This window comes from Terrapene carolina, unplaced genomic scaffold, assembly GCF_002925995.2.
Source record: "Terrapene carolina triunguis isolate 2854851 unplaced genomic scaffold, T_m_triunguis-2.0 Scaffold714, whole genome shotgun sequence".
Classification (NCBI taxonomy): domain Eukaryota; kingdom Metazoa; phylum Chordata; order Testudines; family Emydidae; genus Terrapene; species Terrapene triunguis.
The window spans coordinates 11,383,046-11,409,140 of record NW_020665065.1 but is presented as its reverse complement, the minus strand read 5'-3'; the positions used below and the strand labels follow the sequence as shown (position 1 = coordinate 11,409,140).

At 45.5% G+C, this 26,095-nt stretch overlaps 1 long non-coding RNA gene across 1 annotated transcript; it reads right to left on the bottom strand.

The window, feature by feature from the left end:
* Positions 1 to 2,212: 2,212 nt before the first annotated feature.
* Positions 2,213 to 7,498, bottom strand: LOC112114077. Its single transcript, XR_002908719.2, has 3 exons — positions 7,393 to 7,498; positions 6,136 to 6,247; positions 2,213 to 3,929 (listed from the first exon to the last, which is right to left on the bottom strand). It is a non-coding gene; the product is annotated as an uncharacterized LOC112114077 (long non-coding RNA).
* Between the last annotated feature and the right edge of the window lie 18,597 nt (positions 7,499 to 26,095).

Below are 26,095 nucleotides of genomic sequence, written 5' to 3'. Positions count from 1 at the left end.
TCAGCTGAGCAGCTCATTACTTTGTGAAATGTGGCAGGGATCCAGCATCTGTGCCAGGGAGGGCAGCAGGAATCTGATGCTAGTGCACAGCTCTCCCAGCAGTGTGATCCACCTGCCCGCATGCTAATGCCACGATTCACACTGCCAGCCCCAGGTAGGGATAGGAGCCTCTCACTAATACACTAGTACCTGGATTCACACTCCCAACTATTGAGTATGGCATGAATCCGACACACCATGCACTGGTTCCAGGAGTCACTCTCCCAGCTACTGAGCACGGGATGGAGCATTCTGCTGGCTTTATTTTCATCCGCTAGAGCACCAACACACTAGCTTCCTGTAAAGATCCAAGGCGTCTTCTGTACTAGGTCATGTTCTCCGAATGCCAGAAAATCGACTTCCGAAGCAGGTCATGTTCTCACTACTGAGCCATGGCTCACGGATAAGGGCTGGGCAAAAAAAGTGCTTCAAAAACACCCTCAAAGCCAACACAAAGAAGTGCAATATTGACATAAACTCACAGGAAACCCAAGCTCTCGACGGACCAAAATGGAAAAGCACCTTGTGTCAAGGATTCCAGTATTTCGAGATCCAATGGAGACAACAGGAATCAGAGAAATGGCAAAGGAGGAAAGAACCTGCAGCCTGACTCAACAATCCAGATCTGCCCCTTCCCTTGGGAAATGTCTGCCCCAATTGTGATAAGATCTGTGGATCCCGAATCAGTCTCATTACCCACCTGCGGATCCACCAGCGATAACTGACTATCATTTTATGGAAGACAATCATCCTCAAACTCCAAGGGCTTGTCGACGAGGATAGTTAGGCAGAACTATAACTAGAGCTACCACTAGAGGGCACTCAGAACTCTGCATGCATCTCACTACCATTACACAGCCAGGGTGGATTCAGACAATCCTGGCTGGAATCCTCCATTGCTTCCTGGGGCATTACCCCAAAAGAAATTTTTCAGAAGCACTTGGGTTTTGTGATGGGGTGTTTAGAGCCCAGAGGTTGGCTGGGAAGGGATTAATCTCTCTCTCTCTCAGCCCTACCCCTCCAGAGGCAGCAACACAGTTCACTTCCCTGAGAACATAGTTTGATGGGTAGCAGGCTTAGGCTGGCTATGGGGTCTCCCACTCAGGGTGCTCTCTGGGGGCTGAGTCTGGCAGTGAGACTCCTGTGGGGATGGAGGCATCTTCAGAGAAAGGGCTGGGGCTGAAGTGAACCACTCTCTAGACCTGTGAGTTTTGTCTGGGGGAAACCTGGTTGTGTGTGTTTGGCCCTTCAAGGGGCGGGACATTCTTTACATATACTCTTCTGCCATACAGCACAAGCCAGAACAAAGGTATTAACACCTCCCCAAGGCTTGGGACCCTCCTGGCTTTGCCCAGCCTGCCACGCTCCCCAGTGAAGTGTTCCAGCATCCCCTCCCCAAAGGGAACTCAAGCATCTAACAGGCCCACTCCATTTCTAAATAATCTGATCTCCTAAGTGCCCTTGAACACAGCCATGAAACCCCCTGGGTGTGCCGTAGGGATGGACCTGAGCCAGCACTCCAGCTCTGAGCACCCCAAGCTTTGAGGGGGCACCCCAAATTCACATTGGGATCCAGAGTTGGCACATAGGATCCTACCTTTCTAATGTGCTGGACCAGAACCCTGGTGTTGCCTGCCCCATCCCCCTGCTGGGTTGACTTTGGTGATCTGAACTAAGCCCGTCCCAGATCCTATTTCAGTTTCAACCAAAAGGACATTTCCTGAAGCTTTCAACTTGGAATCAAATCTCCAAGGAACTTAGGGCTTCAGAAGTCCTGGACTATATTCAGAGCTGCTCTGAACCCATAGGTATCCCCTGGTCCTTGGCTTTTAACAAATGTGACCATTTCTCAACAAACGCCTCATACCGTAGTGCCCCAATTGGATCCTTTCAGCTGCCACCAGGGATGTACAACTGGCAAGTGCAGTTTGTCCAAAGTCCTTTAACTAGGCTTGTCAGAATTCAATTTTTTTAAAATCGATTTTATCAATAGTTATTTTAAATATTTTTTTCTGATATTTATCAATTTAAGTTTTCCCAGTTGCAGGAAATTATAGGGTGCTCAAACAATGGGGTGGGGGTTCAGAAGATAATTATTTAATGACAGTACACGCTGAGATTTGGAAAGTTAAAGCTTTATAACCATTAAAACTTAAATTGTCAACATCACATGTCAAAATATACAAAGTCAGTATCCTTAAATCAAACTCTAATAAGTTCTCAAGTAGCATTTTCTTTCTTTGCCTCTCTGTACATTGTGATTGCTATGAATGGAAATATCTTTTCTTAGTTTGAGGGTGTATGGTGAAATCGATGTTTACCAACATTTACCGATAAAAATTTACCTTTAACTGTGACTGACTCTCTGTCACCTAGGCAGATCTGCCGTCAGGTGCGGGAGATCTATCCCCAGTTCCATCTGGAATAGAGGCAGTAGGATATGGATATATAGGGAGCAACGTCCTTTGGGGACTCTCGTTCAGCAGTAGCTAAAGTGTTTTCTATTTGCAACTTTGCGGAGGTTTGTAACTCGTCTAAGGACCCCGGTGGCCAGTAGGGGGCGCCTTGGTTATGCATTATTCATTGCTCGGCAGTCCAAAGTCTCTCATTCATCTGAAAGAACAGTCTGCCAAGGAGATCTGGTACAAGCCATCAAAATATTTTGGCAGCTCTGCAAAGTGACAGTTTAAGTGAACACAGAGGGTGTTTAACCATTTAAGGGCTGAATAATGAGACAAGCACAAAGGAAGGATTTGTCGTTCCCCAGACTCAGCCAGCTCAGCGCAGTTATTAGACCAAATTGTCATCTTGCCACATCTGAGCTATATCCTTCTCCCCCGGCCCCACCAGCACCCCTGTGCTTTGTAGAGCACCAGAATCCAGCAGCAGCCACATTACATCACGCTGCAGGTACAGGAGCCACTGCTGCCTACACACCCTGCTTCTGCAGAGCCTGGTTATATAAGGTTTAATTACAATACATGGCTCTTGTGTAGTGCTTTCTAGCTGAAGATCTCAAAGTGCTTTCTAAGCACTAAGCAAGCCACAAACGCCCTCTCCCCACCTTGTGTGGGAGGGTTTGTTACACTTTTTTTTTTTACAGTTGCAGGAAACTTAGGTACGGGGAGAAAGGATTTGTCCAAGGTCACACAGCGAGTCAGTGGCAGAGCCAGGAATATAATCCAGGGAGCTTCTTGATTTATTCTTTGCTTTTACTGCTAGGCCACACTACCCTTCCAGAGAAACCGCTGTGCATGGAATCTGTTGGGATATGGTGATCAAACTGGCCATTGTGTTGATCCAAAGTAAGATCCCCCAGTGATCTGCATGTTCATGGCAGAGCAGGCTCCTTTTGGGAGCTGCTTGCCAGTCCCTGTACAGGCAGTGCTGGGGCAAGCCTGCCCATTGCCAGAGTTGGTTTCTCTTTATTTATTTTTATGAACTGCAGGTGCAGAGGGAGCAGGTCCTCAGCTCAAGGTCTCGGCATCCAAGGCTGGGGGAGCCAGTTTGGCTGCAGCGTGTTCATGTCTTGGAAAGTGCCATGCTCCAGCACCTCCTTCTCTTCCTCCGCCCCCTGCAAAAGGTCAAGGAAATGAATGGGACAGCGAGATGTGCGATCTTGGAAATTTTTAGCAAGCCGTTGGTTTTTACATTGCAGATTTCACTCTGTGTGCACGGCTGTTAATATCAGCAAGACATTAGCTCTGAAAAGCACCCGTCACACTAAAAGGGCTCCGTCAAACTGGCTTGCCGTGAATTACTGGGCTCAAGCTTCCTTTATTAGCCTGGTATTTGTACAGCAGGAAAATCAACCTCAGGCCCCCACCAAAGACAAAACCTCGTAGCAAAAAGAACTTTACCTCCAGAAGAGCTGATGGCTACTCCAGAATCTGGGGTAGAGGGGAAATGAGAGATCACTCTTAGTAGGGAAGCTTCTATCTTGAGAGACCACCCCAAAGTCATCCTATTCTGCTCCATCTGTATTAAAATTCCCATCTCTATGGAGCACAATTTTTTGTGTCATTCCTCGAACTGTCACTTAGGACCAGTTACTTTATTTAGGTAGATTTTTGTCTCAGGAAAGGGATGGGCTCTCTGTGTGCTGGGGGGAGACCGAATCCCCAGATCCCAGCAGGTCTGCGGTTACGTGTTGGACTCAGGGTCACAATTTGACTCAGATTTCGTTTCATTTGCACAAAGACTCGTTGACGCCCGGGCCTAATGAACATCAATATTCTTAATGACAAGGAAAAGATCTGTTTTATGGGACTCCAGACAGGCAGCGAGTCTCTGTGCTCCTATGTTCCTGCAGAATCGCAGGAAAGTAGCCCCTGTCTCTCACATGTCCGGGCTTCCGTCCTTGCAAAGTTCGGACCCTGAGTCTTAGAAAAGGCTCTCCAAAAGAGAGCCCCTTCTATGGAAACCTCTGTCAAAGTTTTGCAGACTATCTGCTTTGCTGTCCTCCCAGTCTTGCTTTTGTGTTTCCAATAAGCAAATCCAATCACACATTCTTCCTTTATAGTGTTGATTAGACTGCTATTTTTCCTACTATAAGATTAATAAAATCATGGTTAAATTTTGAGGGGGGGTTAGTTGTTTTTTCTTGTTTACCAAAACTAAAAATGCAAAGAGAAGTGAGATTAAAAAAAAAAATTGTAGCAACCCAAGTTTAAGATTCAAAGGGCTGCATTTGTCAATTTCACTTGGACTTTTTGGTTTGTTTTGGGTTTAGGGGTTTTATTTATTTATTTATTAAAAAAAAATTTTCCATATAATTTTGCATTTCTCCCCTCCGCCTTTTGCATCTTTGGCTACCAGATGTGTCCCACACTGAAGAATTATTTCTCCTCCCTAGAGTGAAATAAATGCAATCAATATGAGTATTGCTCTCAGGGCCTTGAAATATTACATTAATGTTCCATGTGGTGACATTTTAGCTGGAATTTTCAAATACATTATGATGGTTCAAATTAATATTTATCAGATCAGCTTTTATATTTTGCAAAAGAGAGAGGGAGAGAGAGAGAGAGAGTAAGCATTATTAAAATACAAAATGCAGATGAATTCCAAAATCGATGGTCCATTTTACCAGCACTTTCAAGGAGCTGTGTTTTGCTTTCTGGTTTTGTTTTTAAATTTATTAGTTTTACAGGCAAATCTATTTATCTTCTTTCATTTTTGTTCACCCTTTCAGTATTTTCCAGTTGTTTCTTTATTCCACCCCTCTTTATTATCCCAAAATGTAAATTATGACGTTAGCTGGAGTTTTTAAATATTTTTTCTTTTCAATGATTAAATCTGCTACATGACATCTTTGTCCTTTCTATAAATTAAATCATCTTTGCTTTCCACCTTTAGCCACTGCCAGCAGCAATACTCTGATTGCCAGCAATAAAAGTCCTCACTTTACGGTCTTTATTTCCTACACAAAGCAACCCCCTCCCCTCCCCCCCCCCCCCCCCCCCGTGCTTATGGTGCCTTTTTTTACTATGGGGGTGGTGGGACTTACTCCTGTTTTCAGTGTTTCTCCATAAACAAGGAATTTGTGGAAAGAGATTTTTTGGGCGGGGGGGCCGAAATCACATTCCACTTTATTTGAGTCATTCCTAACAGATTGTTCTATGAGGTGGAAAATCCAGGCAGATTAATGGTTTCATTTGTTTTGCCTTTTAAAATTTTTTTTTCTGATTCGGTGAAAATGCTTGAAAATACCTTTTCTAGACTAAACGCAGCTTTAAAGATTTGCAGATTACCAGCAGACCAGCTGAATTTTTTTGTGAAACAATACTACTTGCAAAATAACCCTTCCCTCCCCCACACATGAAAAAATTTAGGAACTGTCTAAGATCTTACAGCATTGTCTTGAAAGCCTGTGCAGTTCTTAGAGGAGAAATTTTGGAAGGGTTAATATTCCAATTTAGAACCAAACAGCACTTCCAAACTTTTCCAGCTTTTTTCTCTGTTTAAGATAGTTTTGCTGTAAAAAATATTTCATTGTTTGGTACACATTCACGTGGATATATATATATATACACACACACACACACACAGAGACAGAGACACATACACATTCTCTGAGTATATAGCTATACATACACAACACTGCCCTTCCTATTTTCCTTCAATGCTGATCTGGGCAAAAGAACGACAGGAAACTTAAAAAAGAAAAGGAGGAGGAATCGATTGTTCGACCCGCACTTGAACTCTCCTGAAAGAGATAAAGCAGAATTTTCAATAGGTCCCCTGCCCTTTTCACCAGGAGGGAAAGAGGAGAAGAAAAACAAGAGATATTTATATGACAGCAGCTGCTGAAAATAGCATTTCAGAGCAATAAAAAAAAAAGGCAAAAGAGAGTCAGTGGTAAAAAAGAAAAAGCTGAGAAACTCTTCTTTTTGTGCTCCCCAACTAGTGTATGAGTGGCTCATCCTGGAAATGCATGCATGCTTCCTATAGATCTGTTTGAAATTATAGTTGTCATTGAGAGTGAATTTATGCTTCTATTGATCTGCAAAAGGAAAATATTAAATGGTTTGGTTTTGATCTTTAGCTGACCTCAGGGTCAAGGGTAGCCTAAGATTAGTATTCATAGAATTCATCACCAAATTGTAGTCTGCATCCAGTTTATGCAAACATAGGGAAAACATCCAAAGATAAATACAAAGCAAAATGGCAAACAGTTCCTTCCCCACCTCCTCCCCCAAAAACCCAGACAATCAAAACAGGGAAATATATATACATGCACAAAACCAGAGAATCGTTCACAACGTACAAAGGGGAAAGAGAAACAAAATAGCTAGAGAAAAACACACACCCAATGAAACACACAGGAAAAAGACACAGGACCCAGAACAAATATAAATACTTACAGTAAAACATGCTCACACAACCATTGCAACACAAGTACAAAGAAACACACAGAGAAAAACACAAATATAAAGAGACATATGCACAAGTATCCTATATAGTGAAACACACAAAGAAATAATGTACCCACCAAATCTCACACAAAGAAAAACAGCAAGCCCAAACAAGGTGAACACATGCACAAAGTGAAGCGTACTCACAAACATAGTGAAACATGCTTATAACAAATGTACATGGCCCATACACAAACATTGTGAAACCCACTAATAGTGTAAAACTTGCTTGTTCTTAAACATAGTGGTACCCAAAGTTAGTGGAACATATAGGCTTAGTGAAACACACTCATGTACTAGTGAAGTACATGTGTGTAGTTGTGAAACTCCTTCATAAAGTGAAACCCACTCATTTCCAGATACAGGGAGGCATGCTCCTAAGCATAGCAGAATGCATTAAAAAAACCCTCTGACATAGTGAAACTGATTTACTCACGAAGATAGTGAAGTCCACCTACAAACACGGAGGTTCATGGCCACAGTGAAAACATTTCTGCCTCTTCACAGGCAAACCCACGGCCATATACAAACCAACATGTGCACCAAAGGATATATGCACAAGAGGGATGCACTCAGGACTCACCATTCAAACCCATCTCTGTCCCCAATGGCAGAAGTGTTTGACTGGTAATGTTCACTTGCTAAAAATAAACACCAATTGCCTCATTGCAATGGGAAGGCACCTGTGACCTGCAGAGCCCTAGATGGAATTTGGACCGTGTTAAATACTTGGGTTCAAATCGGTGAGGGTGATCAAGACGTTTCCCAGACACACATCCCCTGTGTCATCAAACTCATGCACAGGGCCCTTATAAATGAGCAACAACAAAAAAAAGAGTGCAAACCAAAAAGTAGGTAGATTTTATGTATGGGGGGGGGGGGGGGGGGGGTAAGAAACATTTCTTCATAGAAAACCTTTTTTTATTCAACCTGTTTTCATGGAACATTTTCATTTTGGCTGAAATTCTCTTGTTTTGTTTTGGTTGCTTAAAAAACTGAAAAAAATTCATAGGAAAAGTATTTTTTAATTTCTCTTTAAAAATCATTGGCGTTTTTGACCAGCTCTAAGCTTTACACATGCTTCATTTCTATTGGATAGTCTCTGCTATACACCTCTACCTCGATATAACGCTGTCCTCGGGAGCCAAAAAATCGTACCGCGTTATAGGTGAAACGGCGTTATATCGAAGTTGCTTTGATCCGCCGGAGTGCGCCGCCCCGCCCCCCCGGAGCACTGCTTTACTGTGTTATATCAGAATTCATGTTATATCGGGTCGTGTTATACCTGGGTAGAGGTGTAATTGTTGTTTATATCACAATATACAGGCCCCAACAAGATCAAGGACCCATTGTGCCATGCCCAATATGAACACATTGTAAGAGGCAGTCCTTGCCCTGGGGAGCTTACAGTTGAGCTAGACCAGACAGAGAAAGGGAGCATTATTATCACCATTTTACAGAGGGGAAACCGAGGCACGGAAAGATGAAATGACTTGCCCAAGATCACCCAGGGCGTCTGTGGCAAATTGAACCCACATCTCCTGAGTCCCACTCCAGTGCTTTAATCACCAGATCATCCTTCCTTTCAAGTTAAATACTCTCTGGCATGGATTTATATTGCTGATCATTTGTATCTGTAAAGTCCCAACAAAGAACATAGCACTGGTTCTGAGCAGTTTACAATCTAAGCCAATGGACCTAATAAACCACACCCCATATGCCCTCTCTGCTGAAGATTCTGTCTTAGGTCTTGTCTACACTAGAAGGAGTTTGCCTGTATCCTAGTGGAGATGCAGCATATACCAGCAAACCGTGCTTTTGCCAATGTAGTTTATACCATTCCCTGAATGAAATAAGCTATACCGGGAAAAGCTAATTTTTGCTTATATAACTGTGTCTACCCTAGGGCTTTTGTCGGCCTAGCTATGTCGGTTAAGGTGTGTAGACTAAGCATTAAAGCATCTTTGTATGGGCAGTGACCGCATTATGGACCTGCACCGGCACTCCGGGTTGTAAGAGAGGAAGGCGTGGCGTAGGTTGGTGAATAAACAGCAAGGGAGAGAATGCCAGAGCTGGAAGGAGTTGTGAAGTTGGGAGTGTGAGATGGAGATGGAGGGAGAGGTGCAGTGATATTTACTGATGCAATGGAGAGGGGAAGGAATGACTGCAGAGATGTAAATACAGTTTGTTTGAAATGGGGCCGATTCTGTGTAGGTCATACAAAGGGCATCCCCTGAACCACCTGGAGTCACTGGGGCAGTGGGTGTTGAAGGCATGCAGGACAGGTCCGTACACAAGGAGCGATCTGTTGTGTCTCCCTGATGGTAAGGAGGAACCAGGCCGTAGTTATTATGGGGATGCTTTATTGAGGCTGCAGGATACAGAGCCTGTGGTTCTCTCTGGCTCTGCAAGGTCTTTGGAGAGGAGCACTATGTTTTTCCTACCTCCAGAGTGCTGGGGAGATTATATATTCTATTGCAGCATTCCCAGTATCTCCTCTCCATAGTGAAAAAGGGCCGTTTTGTGGATCAGGTGTACCCAAGCTGGCTCCTTCCTTGGCACGACCTCATCAGCGTTGGTTTTAGAGATGCTGCTTCTGTTCAGTCAGACACCGCGGGGGCTGGAAGGTTGACGGGGAGAACGAGAGAGGCCTGGACTTGGCATTTTTAACCCACCTTGTGCTGGCAGGAGCCTGGACCTCAGTGAGCAGTCTCATTTTCTCTCCTCAGGCTTCTGCCAGGCCTGCAGGACAGGGAGATCCCGTAGGACCTGATCCACGCCCCTTGAAGCAAGGAGGAAGATTCCTACAGACTTCAGTGGGCTTTGGATCAGCCTCCTAGTAAGCAGAGTTAAGTGCAGATGTGCAAAAACAGAAAGCCTTTAATTCACAAAACACAGGGATCCGAAACAGGCTAATGAGCCATGCCAGGGATTCAGTCCGGCTGCAGCCTTGCACTTTCAGACTAAGCTGGAGCCTGCATTCACGGTGAGCACGGTGGGCTCTTGTTCCAGGAGAGCTCTCTTGCTGTGTATATCTCACTAGTCTGGTGTCCTCTGGCACCGCTTTATTTCAGCTCTTAACAGGTCTCACCTAGGGAGATTTTCAGGTCCGTGCGGGATGGGGTTAGGGAGGATTTCCCTGTCCCGTGCAAACCAACCACAGCAGTTGACTTCTTGCTATGGTTGAAGCCTGCACAGATCCCCTGCCCACAGCCCAAGGACTTGGCTGTGGTGGTGAAGTACAAATAACACTCGCGTGCGCTCAGCCCACTACAGCCCAAAGGGAGAGGGGAAGGGCAGGATTCAGAATTCCAAGAGACTGGTATGTGGTCATGGCACACTGGCACCAGTGACAGCACTGGCAGTTCAGTGTGTCTCTGGAGGGTGGGGGATGGTGAGGGGGCAGGGGACGGTTGAGAGAAGAAGACAGGGTCCGTCTGTTATTATGGAGAATGGTGTTCCACCCAGCTGCCTATCAGTTTGCTCAAAACCAGGGACGATTGCAGTGCTGAGTGGCCTGGTTAGAGACGGGAAAGACCCACTGAGTCATTGAGTCTTGTCTCCTGCAAGGGTGGGACACAAGCCTCCTGACACGGGACAGACTGCATATTTAATGGATGTTTGCAACAGGCCAAGAAGCAGTAACACAAGGCCTTGGTTTTGCTGCTGTCTGGGCTGCTGACTCACTGTGTAGGGTTCGGTCAAGACCCTTGGCCTTTTTGTGCCTGTTGGAGAAACCGGGGAACAGGCAGGAGTCTCAGTGGGTGAATCAAACGGCTCTCTGGGAGCTGAGTTTTGCTGGGGATTAGCCCTTGTGTTGCTGGGAGTGGCTGTAGCATGTTTAAAAGTGTGGGTTTCCGCGATAGCCTGGAACAGCTCGGGGGGGGGGGGACTGCTCAGTTTGTAAAGCGCCCAGCACTGAGGGGGCGGGGGGTGAGGTTTGGCGATACTTGGATGCTAATAGGAGTAGTCTGGATTGAGTCTTTCACTACAGTATTGAAAGAAGTCTCTCGCCTACTGTGTTGAAAGAAGGAGGGCATGCCCCGCCACTGATCCTCCCCTGGCTGTGTCAGACCTAGGGATTCAGTCATGTTTCCACCCCTCTGGAGGAGAGGGTACGGGGGAGTGTGAAAAAGGCACAGGGGCGGAGGAGGTGGGAGAGGCCTGCTGCTGTTGTTCCTGGTGCCCTGTTTACTCTCTATGACTCTTCGTAGACCTTTGAACTCCGCATTTTGGAGACCAGCTGGCACTGCATGCACCCTGTGGATGTCCATGGGCTATGGGGAGTTTGGCAGCACAGGTTAGCTAATCTGGGGAGGGGCTGGATCTCCTCCTAACTCCCCCTTTCCACGGGGTTTGAAGCTTCAGACATTCAGTGGAAACAACCTCCAGGGTCTGAAATACATCTGTGTGTGGGTCTTTTCTCCATTCACCGACCCACCCATCATGTTCATCCGGCTCTTCATCACTGACCCGTCCATCTACCAATCCACCCCCCAACCAGTCCCTGACTTACTGCCCATTCATCCACCTATTCATCTCCCCACCAGTCCACCATGCACACATTCATCCCTGTCAACACTGGAAGAGGTGTAGGTGCTTCGCTTTCCCCACGGAGTCAGTGCTGAACCTCTGCCTCCAGCAAGCTGGGAAGGGGCACTGTTCTATGGAGCACCTGTCTTTGGAACGGCATATAAAACTGTGGTCTTGTCAATTTGTTATCATTAAGATCCATGGCTCTCTGCCTCAAGAGTAACAGCTCTAATGTGTGTGTCTGGACCAACTTCCAAATGAGTGACGTTCTGCTGACCAAAAAGTCCCCTGCAGTTTCAGCTGGGTATGGAGTTCTCCTTCACTTCCTGTCCTAAACGGCTGTGTAGTGCCGCTGTGCACTTTTAAATAGCTGCTGTGGCTGGCTGAAGTGATTTTTGTATTTATAATGGTTTGTAAAGCACTTAAGGCTATCTCGGGATGGAAAGCACTATATAAATGTTCAGTAAGATGATGTTATTTATCCATGTAATCACCCATCACTTCCACCCAACCCTTGTCCCTCCCCATCCCATCCAATCTGCCATATTATGTACTCACGCATCCAGCCATGCACTCATCAATCCACCTTTACCCATACACACAAGCACTCAGGTACTAGGAGTGTGAGGACTAGACAGATAGATTAGATTAGATTAGATAAATGCTTCCAATCCACCCACTGGCTCTATTCATCTAACCCCATCCAGTCCCTATAGACATGTGGTAAGGTTTTCAAAATACCTGCATGACTTAGGATCCTGAGCCCCATTTTTAAAAGTGACTCAGGTACTTTGGAGCCCAAATCTCATTGAAAGTCAGCAGGACTCAGACTGGCAAAGGTAACATTTTCAAAAGTGCCTATGGAGCAGATTTTCAAAGGTATGCAGGTACATATGGGTGCAGATAGGCACCTCTTGGTATTTTCAGAAGTCCCTAAGTGAGGTAGGTACCTAAGTCCCATTGATTTCAGTGGGACTATGAACTTTTGAAAATCTTATCTGCATCTTTAAGCACTTATTTTGAAAATCTGGCTCCAAGTGCCTAAATTCCTTTTGAAAATGGGACTTAGGCTTGTGAGGTGGTTTTGAAAATTTTACCCCTGGCCAACATCAGAAGAATGAGATCTCCTATTTTCTTAAAACTAAGTGGAGAAATAGCAACAAGCTGGAAGTACAATCTCCACTTGAAATGGATGGAGGCAGCGCTGGCACGCTGAAGCATGAGTCCTGCTGACATGAACCTCATTGACAGGTCACTTAGGCTGTTTTGAAAACCCCACCTGTAGGGCACAGACCTCAGATAACCTCAGTCTGCCATGTAAAGGCTCTTCTCTCCTCAGTGAGCAGTTTCATGATGGAAGCGAGCGACAGAGCCACATCCCACAAATTGTACCTGGACCATGTGATAACTCGTCAGATCATCCAGGCCCAGCCTTGTGCAGGGCAGTGTCACACTCAGACGACCCTCCACTTGATAAAGGTATCTCTGTTTGATTGGCCTCTCAGCCTTTGTCAGTACGGGACCTGTTCCTTGGATGAGACTGGGTCCCAGATGGGCAGCTGGGAAAGGGCTAGGAAAACGGGGTGCAGAAAGAAGGGGAAAATTTATGAAAGGCAGCTGAGAGTGACTGAAGCATCTTCAACTACTGTATAAGACCATGTACTCTATTTAACAGAGTAGGGCACTAGGAGTCAGGACTACTTAGACAAATCCAGACCTTAGTAACCCAATGTGCCAAATATCTCTCTCTCTCTCTCTCTCTCATAACCCTGATATCTGAGCACTGAACTCCCTTTACAAGCAGAATATTGATGCTTCATTAGAGTGGTAAAGCATTTGGAGATCCCTAGATGATGTAAGTGCATGGCATTATTATTAGAACCTCTCATTGACTGGGGCAGGAAAGCAGCCGGGGTGGGTTTCTGTAGTTCCTGAGCTCCGCATGTCTCTCTTGAGGTCTTTGAGCATCACTGACATACCCTCTTCCTTGGCAGTAAACCAGTGCCCTGCCTTAGCATGCCTTTGGGTGAGCCAATTCAGTGTCAGGCACCGTTGACTGGAGCAACCCTTCTTGCCAACATCTGAGCACCCTGGATTCCTGCTTGACTGGACGGAGAGTGGCAACGATGGGGTTGGGGAGTCCCTGTGTTTTTTACTGGCCTAAAAAAATACAGCCCCATCTGCTTCAATCATCAAGGGACATTACTGCCAAGGATGGTTTTGGACTGAGCAGCAGCAGTCCCTAGCCGGGAATGTTCCTAAGAAGGATCCCGGACAGCGCTGGCCAAACAAAAATAAAGGAATTTGGGGGCTTTGGTGGACCTGATCTTTGAACAAGCCCAACACGTTCAGTGAAATGAACGTCCTGCTTCTGGGACAGCCACTGACGCCAGCCATGGTATAGCATCATTCCGCACTGTGAACCCATCTAAATCCCATGAAAAAAACAAACTCCCCACGAAAGATTAAGGAGAGATCCTGCCCCTGTTATAAATTATACTCACCAAGGCTGAGCGAGCAAACAAGCCTTAAATGGTGACGTTCGTTCCATTTCATGACTAGCAGCTCCCAAGAGATGGGTTCTGTTCTTTTTTTTCTTCCTAAAGGTGTTTTTTTGGCTGGGGGCAGCACAAGTGGGGTGGGCAGATGCTCCATGAATTTATTTGGCTGGAAGAGGCAAGAATCTGTCAGCAGAAAAAGGGGCTGTCAGCAGGAGAAAGTGAGCTGCAAATTGTCCATTTCTAAACGGCTTGTTCATATGACACTTGTAAATTCAGAAGCCACCTGTTCGGCCATCAGTCACCAAGTGAAAATGAAGCTTTCCTGAAATCAAGATTCTGACAGATACAGAAAACTAAAAAAAACAAAACAAAACCCCAACCCTTAAAAAGAAGAAGAAAAGTCCTTGCGTTTGCTCTAGTGTGAAATGAGAATTGGGACTGGTTGGATCTTTCCTGAAGCCCCAGGAAAAGGGCTTTATTTCCCCGCTCCCGCCAAAAAAAATGATATGTACTCCTTTCACACAAAAACAAACGAAAAACAACCCCCCCAAAAACATCATCAACAAACACCCCCTCATATACTTTTGCAAAACTCCTGGAGCGTTTCTGGGGAAACAGGTTGCTAAAGCAAAAAAAAAAAATGACGGTAGATTTGGGGAATGGATTTATTCTTGCTAAAAGATCATTCTGGATGGGAACAAGTGGCATGTCCCTTTGAAGTTGTGAAACTAAAGAGCGGATTAGCTGTGATACCAAGCGCCGTATTGGCTTTCCCCTTTCCATGCAAGGTCAAATTAAGATTGGACAAGCCAGGGACCCAAAAGTAGACTATATAAAGCAGATGATTATTTTTCGCCTCTTAGGGTGTAATGTGCTTGTTTCTCCTAGGGAGAATTGCAGGGCAGCAGCCAGCAGGGTAGGTATTACGTGCTAGGTTTTTCTGGCTGGCCACAGAGCACATAGCCCGATGCGCCTGATCAAATAGCTTGTTAATTTCATCATTTCAGACTTTTATGGTTTTTCCAGTTGCTGCTGCTTTTATAAACAAGCATTTCGGTGACCTTCCCCTCCGGACATCAGCGCATTCAGCTCTGCAAGAATCCCAAGCTCTGAAAGTTTATAAATAAGCCTTCTATCAAGTTCCACAACAGGTGTGACCTCCCCCCCTGTCCTAAAACTGAACAGTTTCAACAAGCAAATAAAGACTGCACAGTCCTGTCTTAAAGGGGAAGCACTCCAGAAAGAAAAACACATAGGCCCTGATATGGCCAACACCACGCCCGACCCATCCACAGGGAGGGCTTGTGCGGTCATGGTTTTGGGAATCCCAACCCGATTGGGTGGATAGTGTAAGTGAGAATGAGAAAGAGCAGACAATGTAGACAATAGAATATGCTGTGCCACCCCATATTCTATATCAGCACCAGAGTCAAAGGGCACCATGCTAGTGATACTGTGAACTGGCCTCAGCCAGTGACAAGGGGTTCGATCCTGAGAGGTGCTGAGCATCGTACCTGCTGATTTTCAGGGTTTTGACCTAAGGCACAGGCTTTTATGGGACTTCCCTGACTCTCAAGATATCTCCCAAAATCTCAGGACTTTTGATAGGACCGGTGCCAGTGGCATGGGTGGTACAACAATGATGCTGGATGGAGGAGAAGAAGGATAGAAGGAAGGGTCCTGCTGCAGGTTGCAAAGCGTTAAATCTCAAGGTTCTCTGGATTCTCTAAAACGCTGCAAGTGATGGATTGTTTTCCTGATTTCCAATAATTACATTTATTTCACATCAGGTGTTTTTCCAAAGAGAGAGAAACACTGGGGCATTGGGCATGGACTGGGGGCATCCATCTCAGCGGGAAACCCCAGCCTATGCAGTTCCTCATTGAAGGGTAAGTACTTTTGATTCCAGACTGAAATCAGTGGGAGCTGAGAATGCTCAGGCACCAGCACCTGCCTGATCCTCAGGACGGAGGATGGAGATAGGATGGCTTTGCTGCTTTTGATTTCTGGAAATGTTCCTGACATGCTGATGGGCCGAATGGTCACTACAAAGAGGGGACTGTCTATCTCTTAGGTACTTCTGTGTACCCACCACTGTGGTATTTGTGTACCTCTCAATCTGTGAGTCAGGGCAGGGCTATTTATCCCCATGTTACAGATGGGGGAACAAGGCTCAGAAGGCTAAGTGACTCATTTAAAGTCACACAGGAAATCTGTGGCAGAGCAGTGGCAAGTCCTAGACCCTAACCACTGGACCATCCTTCCTCTATTGAGATTGCCTAGTAATCCCATGCCAACTGTGAAGCAGACTGTATCGTGCATGCCACAGCCAAGCAGGTACTGTGCAGATGTCTCCAAGGCACTCTGACAGAGCTAAGAGCCTCCTATCATGGGTGTGTATAAGTTAGGACATCTCAAAGGTGGGCAGCATGTTTGTAAGCAGGGGCATGCCATATACCCTATATTGAAACTTTTCATCCAGCTGGACACACTCAAGGATGTACTAGTGGATCATACATGGATCACAGATTTGGAATTGACAGGTGGGTTTCATCCTCTGACTTCCATGGAGTTTATCAGGGACGACTGGACACAACCTTCTTTAGGTCTTTATGGATACAGATTGCTGATGATATCAACCCAAGCACAGGCCAATCTGAAATCATCCATCACAACTATGGCCACTGAGACAAATTCTGCTCTGAATTACACCAGTTAAATCTGGAGTAACTCAATTGCATTCACTGGTGTAGATGAGAGCAGAATTTGTCCCACTGATTCTAGTTCAAAAAACAAACCAAAAATTCAGACAGCTTCTCTCTAAAGATGGGGAAATCAGGTGGATTAAAATTCAGGTCAACTCAATCCTTCACCCAAAACTCAACTGAACCTCTGGTGATTTGCGGGGAATAAATAGTGGTTAACTTTTTCCATTTTTCTTCATCTTCATGACAGCTGCTGTATTTCCAGTTTCTGGCTAGGATTGTGAAGCATTAAAATACTGCAAAAGAGGGTATTCCCAGCCCTGATCAGAATCAGGCAGTGCCAGAGAAGGAACCCTTTTCCCATGAGATTTCTGACCTGCAGACCAATAGCTCAGCAAAACATCCAAACTTTTGGGTGCTTATCTGAGCCCAATCCAACCTCTACCACCACTATGTATCCATCAGCCTCATCGATTGCTGTCTGACTTGCTCAGATTAATCCAACACTGCTGCTCTCACTTGACAAATCAGATGTCACCAACTTTACTGCAGAAGTTCTCACTACAAAAGAGGACATGGCATATGCTTCTGTAGCCTACTGGTGAGTGTGTGTTACAGGTCCCGCTCTGTGCATGGTTCACAGGGGATAGGAGTCTGTGACAGCCCCACCTAAAAGGTGTTGGCTCTTTAGTTTAGGTTCAGGCTGTAGCAGCTCTGGAGGTCCATGGTTCAATATCCAGTGCACTGGCCAAGCACTTATGTGACACGTCCTATGGAATCACTCTAATTGGCAACTGTTTGCATTTTTGCTGGGAGGGGCATGGGACAAGGTAGGTGCAGCCTCATGTGTTGGAGTCAAGAAACCAGATCCACATGAAATAACTTCCATCTCTCTCTGGTGTTGAAAACTCTACATTTTTGTCTGTCACACGTGTTGCACTGGTAAGAAATTGAGTAACTGCAGAGGGGTCCGTGGGATTTTTTATATAGATTATTGAGAGGGACATCCTATAAAATAACAGTATCATGCACAGAGGAAAAGATTCTGAGATGTCGATGGGGCACAGACCCCAATATAATCCACGACAAACGGGCCTCAAAAAGAGATCACAGAAGAAATTGGCTATACCCAGTTGGAGAGGAGGTTATGATCTAATCAGTACAAGCGAGGGAACCAATATAACAAATGAGACAGGAGGGCCCAATGTAAATCAATACAACAGAAGGAATCAGTATGATCAGGCAGGCAGGAAAGCCTGATATAATCACGAACGCTACAGTGCTGAGATACTGTGGTGATGGGCACTATGGAAAAACCTAATTCAATACGATAAAAAAACTCAATGTAGTCAATGAAAGTTGGAGAGAGGGATTGGATATTATCGTTGGGACTGGAGTCGTTGATAATGATACAATCAACGGGACATCAGGACATCTAGCTTGCAAGCCTCATGCTGTCCATCCCAGCGCTTTCTGCTGTTATAAAGGAACTCTGTTGTTCCTTATGGAATGTGCAGGACATATCCATGTGGGTGCATATTGCTGTGATGTAGAGACAGCACGGATGTCACCTGGAACAAACAGCTCTTGTCCATGTGGTCAGGCAGAGGCTTGTGTGGAGGACGTATAAGCGCTGGGGTGGGTGAATGTTCCATCGAAGGAAGGGAGTCGGCCGCTGCTGCAGTCCCATGCTGCAGTCTCATTTCTGCTGCATTATGGAAGGATTTGGGTCTAAGAACATTCTAAATACCCTGCTGAGAACAATAAGAGCAGCCATTTGGCTCATGGTGAGCCCGTCCCTTCTAATGCACTTACTGTCCCTCAGGGCTATGTCTAATTACTGCTCGAACACAACGGTTGCAGCGATCCTTCACACAATGGGATTTATTGTCAGTCTTTTCTTCTCTTTTCTTTTGTGCCGTGCTAGTAAGGAGACTTTAACTCACCACCCCAAGCACAGAACGAATGTCTGCAGAACCCACATCATGCCACCAGCCCACAGATGTCCCAGGAGACCCCAGCACGTGTGGGTGTAGTGGGGACCGATTACTTCTGGGCCCCATGTGAGAATAGGGGATAGTCTCTCTTGGAGGTGAAGGAGCAAGTTCCCTCCTGAGGCCTGAGTCCAACAGATTGTGTGTGTGCGGTGCACATGTATGTGTGTGTGCATTATTCTCCAGTGTCACAAGATATCAAGCTCTGATCTCCACCTTCCCCAGTGTAAGACTTCAAGGTTGGACTTTGGATTCTAGCACTAATGCCAGTGAATAACCTCATGTCTGCTTAGCAAAAAAGAAAAGCGCCCTCTCCAGCCACAATCTCTATTGGAAGGCAGCTTTCTAACCAGTTGTTCAGTCACATGTCATAAGGACTCGTTGCTCTTCTCACTTAGCAACAACTTAATATTATTGTTGGATGGTTCCTTATTTTTGCTGTGTCGGCATGATCCATCCCAGATTGATGGGCCTTGGTCACACAGCGGAGTTGTATTTTTCCCTTCAAAAGTTACTGTAACTTCTCCAGGTTTTTTGGTGTGTCCATTGGCAATAGATAGACACAAACACAGGCCCTTGTGCACCTGTGCAGATCCATGCACACACAACGTGTAGATGTCTGCATGTTTCCAAACACACATGCATGTACACGCATTGTCGGTGCACATACATATGAAGGTGGATGGTTCCATACGCCAGCTGAGCCTTGTCTAGGTTCAGATTCTGCTTTCAGATATATGCCTACCTCACTGGGAGAAATCTCACTGGTCAAACCCTGTTTGCAGTACCACCACAGAAGCATGGTGGAGACCTGTCCACACAGAGATGAAGGTGAAGAGCCCAGTGATGCTCACACCCTGCTGCTTGTTCCCTCCTGTTAATCTGTGAAAGTGCAGCGTGCTTTACTGCCTGAGCTGAGAGCGCAGTTAGCCCCTTATGGCTTTGGTGTCCCAAATGAAAAATGTAACCACTAGGGGGAAAATAATCTCAGCAAATCATCCATCCAGCCCAGGAGAACTTTCAAAGCCCAGTGAAGTTCAGCATGAGCCAGAATTTAACCCATGAGCTTAAATCAAGAGGGTTTCCCAATAATGATCCCACATGCCTGGCTCCAGAACAATCTCAGATGATACATGAGGCTTATCTTCAATCTCCAATGCAGGAGCAGGGCCAGAACCAAAACTCCAGCTCCAGGAACTCCCAAACTTTAGAGGGCTCAAAATCTGGATCCAAGTCTTGTGGCTTGTGCATCTCTATGGCGTGACGCTTGGGACCAAAATCAGTCCTAAGTAACTGAACCAGGTCCACTTACTGTCCAGAGTGCAGTCAAATACGGCCTAGGGCCCTGTATTAGCCTAAAGATAGAGCTCGTAAAGTGTGTTTGTGCACGTGTGCGAGAACTCGAGGGGCCTGATCCTGAAGTCAGTGGGTGTTGAAGGCTCTCACCACCTCTCAGGATCAGGCCCTTAATCTAGAGCTCTGCACGGGGCCCTGTGCTGCGTTAGAGACAGAGATCCCTGTGTGTGTCTGCGTGTACACGTGAAATCTAAGGACTCTGTTCTCTGCTCAATGCACTTGCCTTGTCCCCGCTAATATTAATAGGACTTAGGTGATCACACCCACGAAGAAAATAGACCCCTAAAATAGCTCCCCTAATAGGAGCTCTGGGACAGTGCTGCACTCAAACTAGAAAGCAAGGAGAGCGTCAGCGTGATAAATCTAAACCCAGAGCCTCATGCTCCTAAATCTCCGGTTAGTGGCTAAAGCGTTTGAAAGCAAATATAGACACAAATTAAAATGATACCATTTTTGACAAAGTAGACAGTAGTTGAAATATAATGAGGCACTGTAGAAAAATGCCCGAGCACTTGCTGGGCGGATTAGCCAGCATTCCTTCTCCTCCATTGAGTGGTGTCACAAGCTAATAAATATTTCAGAATTGGCTGTATTCAATCCAGCCCTTGTCCCGGTTGACGTCTGTTCTCTCAGTTTTCAGAAGGAGACAGGTGCAGAAGGATGAAAAGGGATTTAATTACTAAACATCCCCAGCTCCCACTATCCAAACACATGCTGTACTGTACACACACACCTACTGTACATGCACGGCCCACGGTGTACACACACACACACACACACACACACAGCCACACCTACTGCACCCACGTACTTTGCAGCACACACACACTGACTGCACGCACACATGCACTGGAAATGCATGCCTGCCTTTTGTACATGCATACTGGGCATTGAGAACACTCATGCACTCGCAATGAACGTGCGTTCATTTGCACTCGCATTGTACACTAACAACCCAACTACACACATATGACATAGGCAAGCATGGTTCTTTTGTCCCCTCCTGGTGGACAGTCCACATAAAATAATAAAACTCGATTACAGCTGCTAGATAGTAGAATTCCTCCTTCAGCTCAAGTGATAAAAGCTTATGGTTATAGCAGTGAAGGTCCTGGGTGCAATCCCTGCTAATGACCCAAATAGAGGATAGTTATACAAAAAGTTGTGCACATGCTGTACACTGACACTCATGGCTATTGCAGATACACACTCACACACAGGCTGTGTACATACACTGTGTGCACACACATACATGTGCTCATCTTTACTGCAAATATTCATGCATATTCAGTGTATACACACCTACTGCACATGCTGTAAAAATACATACATTTACAGTGACTGTATACACACAGTGTGCACTGACAAAGACGCTCACCCTACTGTAAAAGCATTCATTCATGTAGGGGTAGATTTTCAAGTGCTGGGCACCAACAATTGGGGCCAGGATTTTAAGAGAGCTCAGCTCCCATTTAGGCTTCTAAATAGGGGCCACATTTTCAAATGAGCTACAGGAAGGGGTGCTGCTGGTTCAGTGGGAGGGGAGCATTTCCCATCTGGGTCATTGCCAACCCAGTGCCCCAGATTGGTGCTGGTGGGGAGCGAATGCTGGAGGTGCCATTTTTTTCTTTCAAAGCCTTGACCACTTATTGGGACTAAAGATCCTACTGCATTTTTCACCACAGTGATTGTGTTAGCCCTGGAGTCCTGGGCAAATTTCAATATGAGCAGTTGCATTCCACCTCCCTAAATGCCCTATGTAGTTTCATCTGTACACAGAATCCTCCTTCATTTCCTGCTTAAAGTGTTGTGTAATGTTCCTATCTGCTGTTAAACAGCCGCTGTTTTCCACCATAGAGGTAGCTGCACTTCAGGGGTAGCAGTGTGACCTAGTGGCTTCAGGAGATCTGGGTTCTATTCCTAGCTCTGCCACTGGGGGACCTTGGGCAAGTCACCGCACCATTCTGTGCCTCAGTTTCCCCAACTGTAAAGTGGGGATATTGAAACTGACCTTCTTTGTAAAGTACTTAGAGATCTACTGATGAAAAGTTTATGAGAGCTAGGTATTATGGTATAGAGATTATTAGTGTGCTGTGGGGTGGAAGGTCCTAGCGGATATAACAATATTGTTGTTATCAGGTGCTTCAGGCAGGGAAGAAACAAAGAGACTGTGTTCTCTAGCCTAATGGAGAGAAGAAAAGGGAAGGTTAGGGGCCTAATCCTTCTCCCACTGGAAATTTACATTGACTCCAGCATGAGTGGGATCAGTCCAGAGAGTTCAAAGTACACGTGATGATACTGCCTAGAAAAGCACGAGTGACAGATGAAGAAACCAGACGGTTGTGTGTCTGGGCTAGAAAGGGTTTCAGGATAATGTATTGCTTAGGTCCAGTAGAGAATACCACTGGTAATTAGTGCATCAGAAAATTGGGGGGAATTGTGTATCTTTGTAAGCTGGGCTATTAAAGTAAGCCATGAATGCTTAAAGAGGGAAGTTGGTTTTGTTGTTTTGTTTGTTAACCTTAGAGAGTGGGAAGTAGCACTAGTGGTCTTTGGGACATGTGCTCTGTGCACAGTGATACCAGGTCCCTATTGCACTCATATACACTGCAAATACAGGCTCATGTACTGTACATCCACCACTCCCTTTCACAGATGCGCACACTGTCTCTGTGGTCATTCCTACTACATATTCACTCACAGCATGTAAGCATGTATCTCCTCACACTCATACCTTGTATTTGGAAGCTGCATGGACACTCAATAAAAGCACTCACACTGGATATGCGCACACTCAGATTGTATACATAGGCATGCATAGCGTACACACAAATACTTTACACAGACTCAGATACATGGTAAACACACTTGTAGCTTGCACAGTTGCACAGAGTTTGCACTAGCCCAAATCCTCTTGCACACACACAAACTTTACACAAAATCTTAGGTGTACTGTGTGTGCGCACACAAAACTTAAGCATCAAGTCTTATTGTTTATACATAAATATTTTATGTACACTCACACATGCTGAACAAAATGCTGTACATGCTCTTATGCTATCCACACACTCATGTGCAATACAGAGTACACACAGATATACTGTATAGAACTGCACTTGTCAAAACTCTAGACACACACTAGTATTGTACACCTCAGGCACATTTGCCTGTTCTCAACACAACATACCATACTCACAAACACTCTGTTCAGTACAGTATTCTATCCCTCCTGTAGAAATCTGTAGGATGGTCCAAAAGTCCATAGAATTAATCTCGTCTCTGTTCAGTCCTGTAGGGTTTTAGGATAATTTCCATAGAACCTTATCTCTGTTAAAGTCTATAGAACTTTTCCATAAGGGCAAGATGAGAGGGACTGAATACTTTTAAACAAAAAAGCTTAACAGAGTTGATTTCACTGTAGCCATCCTGATTACCTGGCTTGGGAATCTACCAGGCCGTGGGAGTGTTGGTTGGATTTCATATACAAAATGGAGTGCATTTTGTTTGTTTTCATAAACTGCTTTTTTAGGTCCTGATCCTTCAGACACGTGTACACAGACTTAACTTTTAGCACATGAATAATCCCTCTGAGCTCAGTGGGACTAGTCATGTGCTTAAAGTTAAGTGCATGGCGTTTGCAGGATGGGGGCCTTAAACTGTCCTTTTCCCTTCTCGGTGCTGAGCAACCTCAGCTCTTAATGACTCCATTGGAAGTAGAGGGGACCCACAAGTGGCGCTCGGCACTTTGCAGGATTGGGTCTCCCTAGTGCTTTTGTTTGCATCATGTCTCTCTGAGAAGCTGGCATGAAACTGGGCACCTTCCTTGGCCTGTCTGGCCCCTTTGGCTCTTCTTCTTTGAAGAAACAAATGTGTTTGGCTTTGCAAGGAATTTATTGTCCACCTGTAGTCAATGGTCAGTAACTGCAAGCCAATCTCCTGCAATTCACAAGCCAGGTGAATGTATTGTACAGGTGGGTTTGTGCCAGAGGGGTCGCTCACCTGCATTCAATGCACCTGGCTGTGGTGACGGGAGGGGAATTCATTCTCTCTGTTCGGTCAGTCCCCAGCTTCCACCACACAGTGGCTGGGAGGTGCCACTACCATCCTTTGGGGTGGATTCAAGGTTTGAGGGTTTCTTTAATATTTATACCCCTTTTCCTAAAATGGTCTTTATAATGAGTCAAGGCCTTGCCATTCACTGTATTTCCTAGACTTGCCCTATGGGATAGAACTTGCAAGCACACGAAATTACACTCCTCCTGTTGGGGTTTCCAGCATTCTTCTCTCATGTTGTCCTCAGTCGGGGTCCTGGTAACTAGCAAACATCCCTCTTCAGGACAGCACTTAAATACAGGGCTGCCCGGGGGGGAGGGCAAGGGGGGCAATTTGCCTCAGGCCCCGGGCCCTGCAGGGGCCCCCACGAGAATATAGTATTCTATAGTATTGCAACTTTCTTTTATGGAAGGGGCCCCTGAAATTGCTTTGCCCCAGGCCCCCTGAATCCTCTGGGCGGCCCTGCTTAAGTATGTGCTTAAGTCTCATTGCAGTTGATGGGACTTCAGCATGTGCTTAAAGTTAAGCATGAGCTGAAGTGATATCCTGGATGGGGATGAACTTAAGCACACGCATAACTGCTTTCCTGAGTCACAGGCTAGGAGTGGGTTTGAATGAAATCCAGTGATGCAAAAAACTCAGGTGTGTAACTAGGACTAGGATTAGTGTGAAAAGAGCACATCTCTTCCATTCCATTTAGGTTTAAAAAAAAAAAACTTCATTAAAAGAATTGCAGGTTTGTTCTTAGTTGGGTTTGTTTTTGTTTGTATGGTTTGTTGGTTGGTTTGTGGTGTTGTGGGTTTTTTTGTTTTTTGGTTTTTTTTGGTGGCCCCAAAATTGATCTTTCTGTGAAATGTTCACATAGTGGTGGTGTTATTCGGTTTTTTTTTGCCACAGAACAGGTGGAATTTAGAAATGGCTCCTGTTCTGATGTGAAAATGGGTCAGTGTTTACTGGGATGAAATTCTGAAATTCCAAATGGTGAACACTTTGAAGATTTTGCAGAAATACTAATTTTTTAAAAGGAAAACACCCTGAGGTTTGGCTCTCCATGGGCAGTTAAGTACTACAGCAGTGAACACAATAGGGATGGATGGCTGGGAGGACAGATAGATTCCCCCCTTAACTCCAATGAGAGTCATGGCGCATTTAAATTCCAACACATTGCTTAGAAAAATGTGTCCTTTCATATTCTAATAAAACAGCTGGGTAAATTCCCTTACTTGCAGCTAAAAAAAAAAAAACTTGAAATGAATTTTTAATACAGATTTGAGTGGGATTGCAGTAGGCGCCTCTGATCTGATAATTGTGCTGGATCGTCCGCAGTCGTCGCTTTTCCTGTTTGAAATGTTGTGTGTGAGTTTAGTGCTGGTGAGAGGTGCCAGATCGACAGCCCTGGAGGCCTTCTTGTAGCCAAAGAACGAAGTGGCAGGCATAGTGAGCTTCCCCTGCACTGCTCTGCTCATCCCTTCATTCCTAATCTGTGCCTGTTGTATGGGAACTGGACCAAGGCCATCCCGGCTTATTTCAGACAGGCCGCCACACGGCCGCCGAGATGGGCTGGATTCAAAGTGACTGCAAAGGGGGAGCTGTGACGTATCGAGCAATGTAGCATAGGAATAGGTTTTCTCTCCATTTCACCGTTGCATTTCTGAGGCATCTCCCTGTCTGCGGGGGCAGCTGCTGTTTTTCACGTCAGAGCTTCCAGTGTGAGTGAGTCACCAGGCCCTCTTCTCCCTTTTATAGAGACTTTATATTTGTTCTTTCTTCCACTCTCGCTTTCTTGAAAGGTCACCACACTGATAAGTACATCTTTGGCTTTAAGGCCTAGTCTACACTAGAAAAGGTTTGCTGGTCTAGCTATGCAGGTAAAGATTATTATTAACTTTTACATTAATTAGTTGAGCACCTAGGAACCCCAGTCCTGGACCAGGACCCCTCTGTGCTAGGCGCTGTGTAAATATAGAACAAAAAGAGAGTCCCTGCCCCAAGGACCT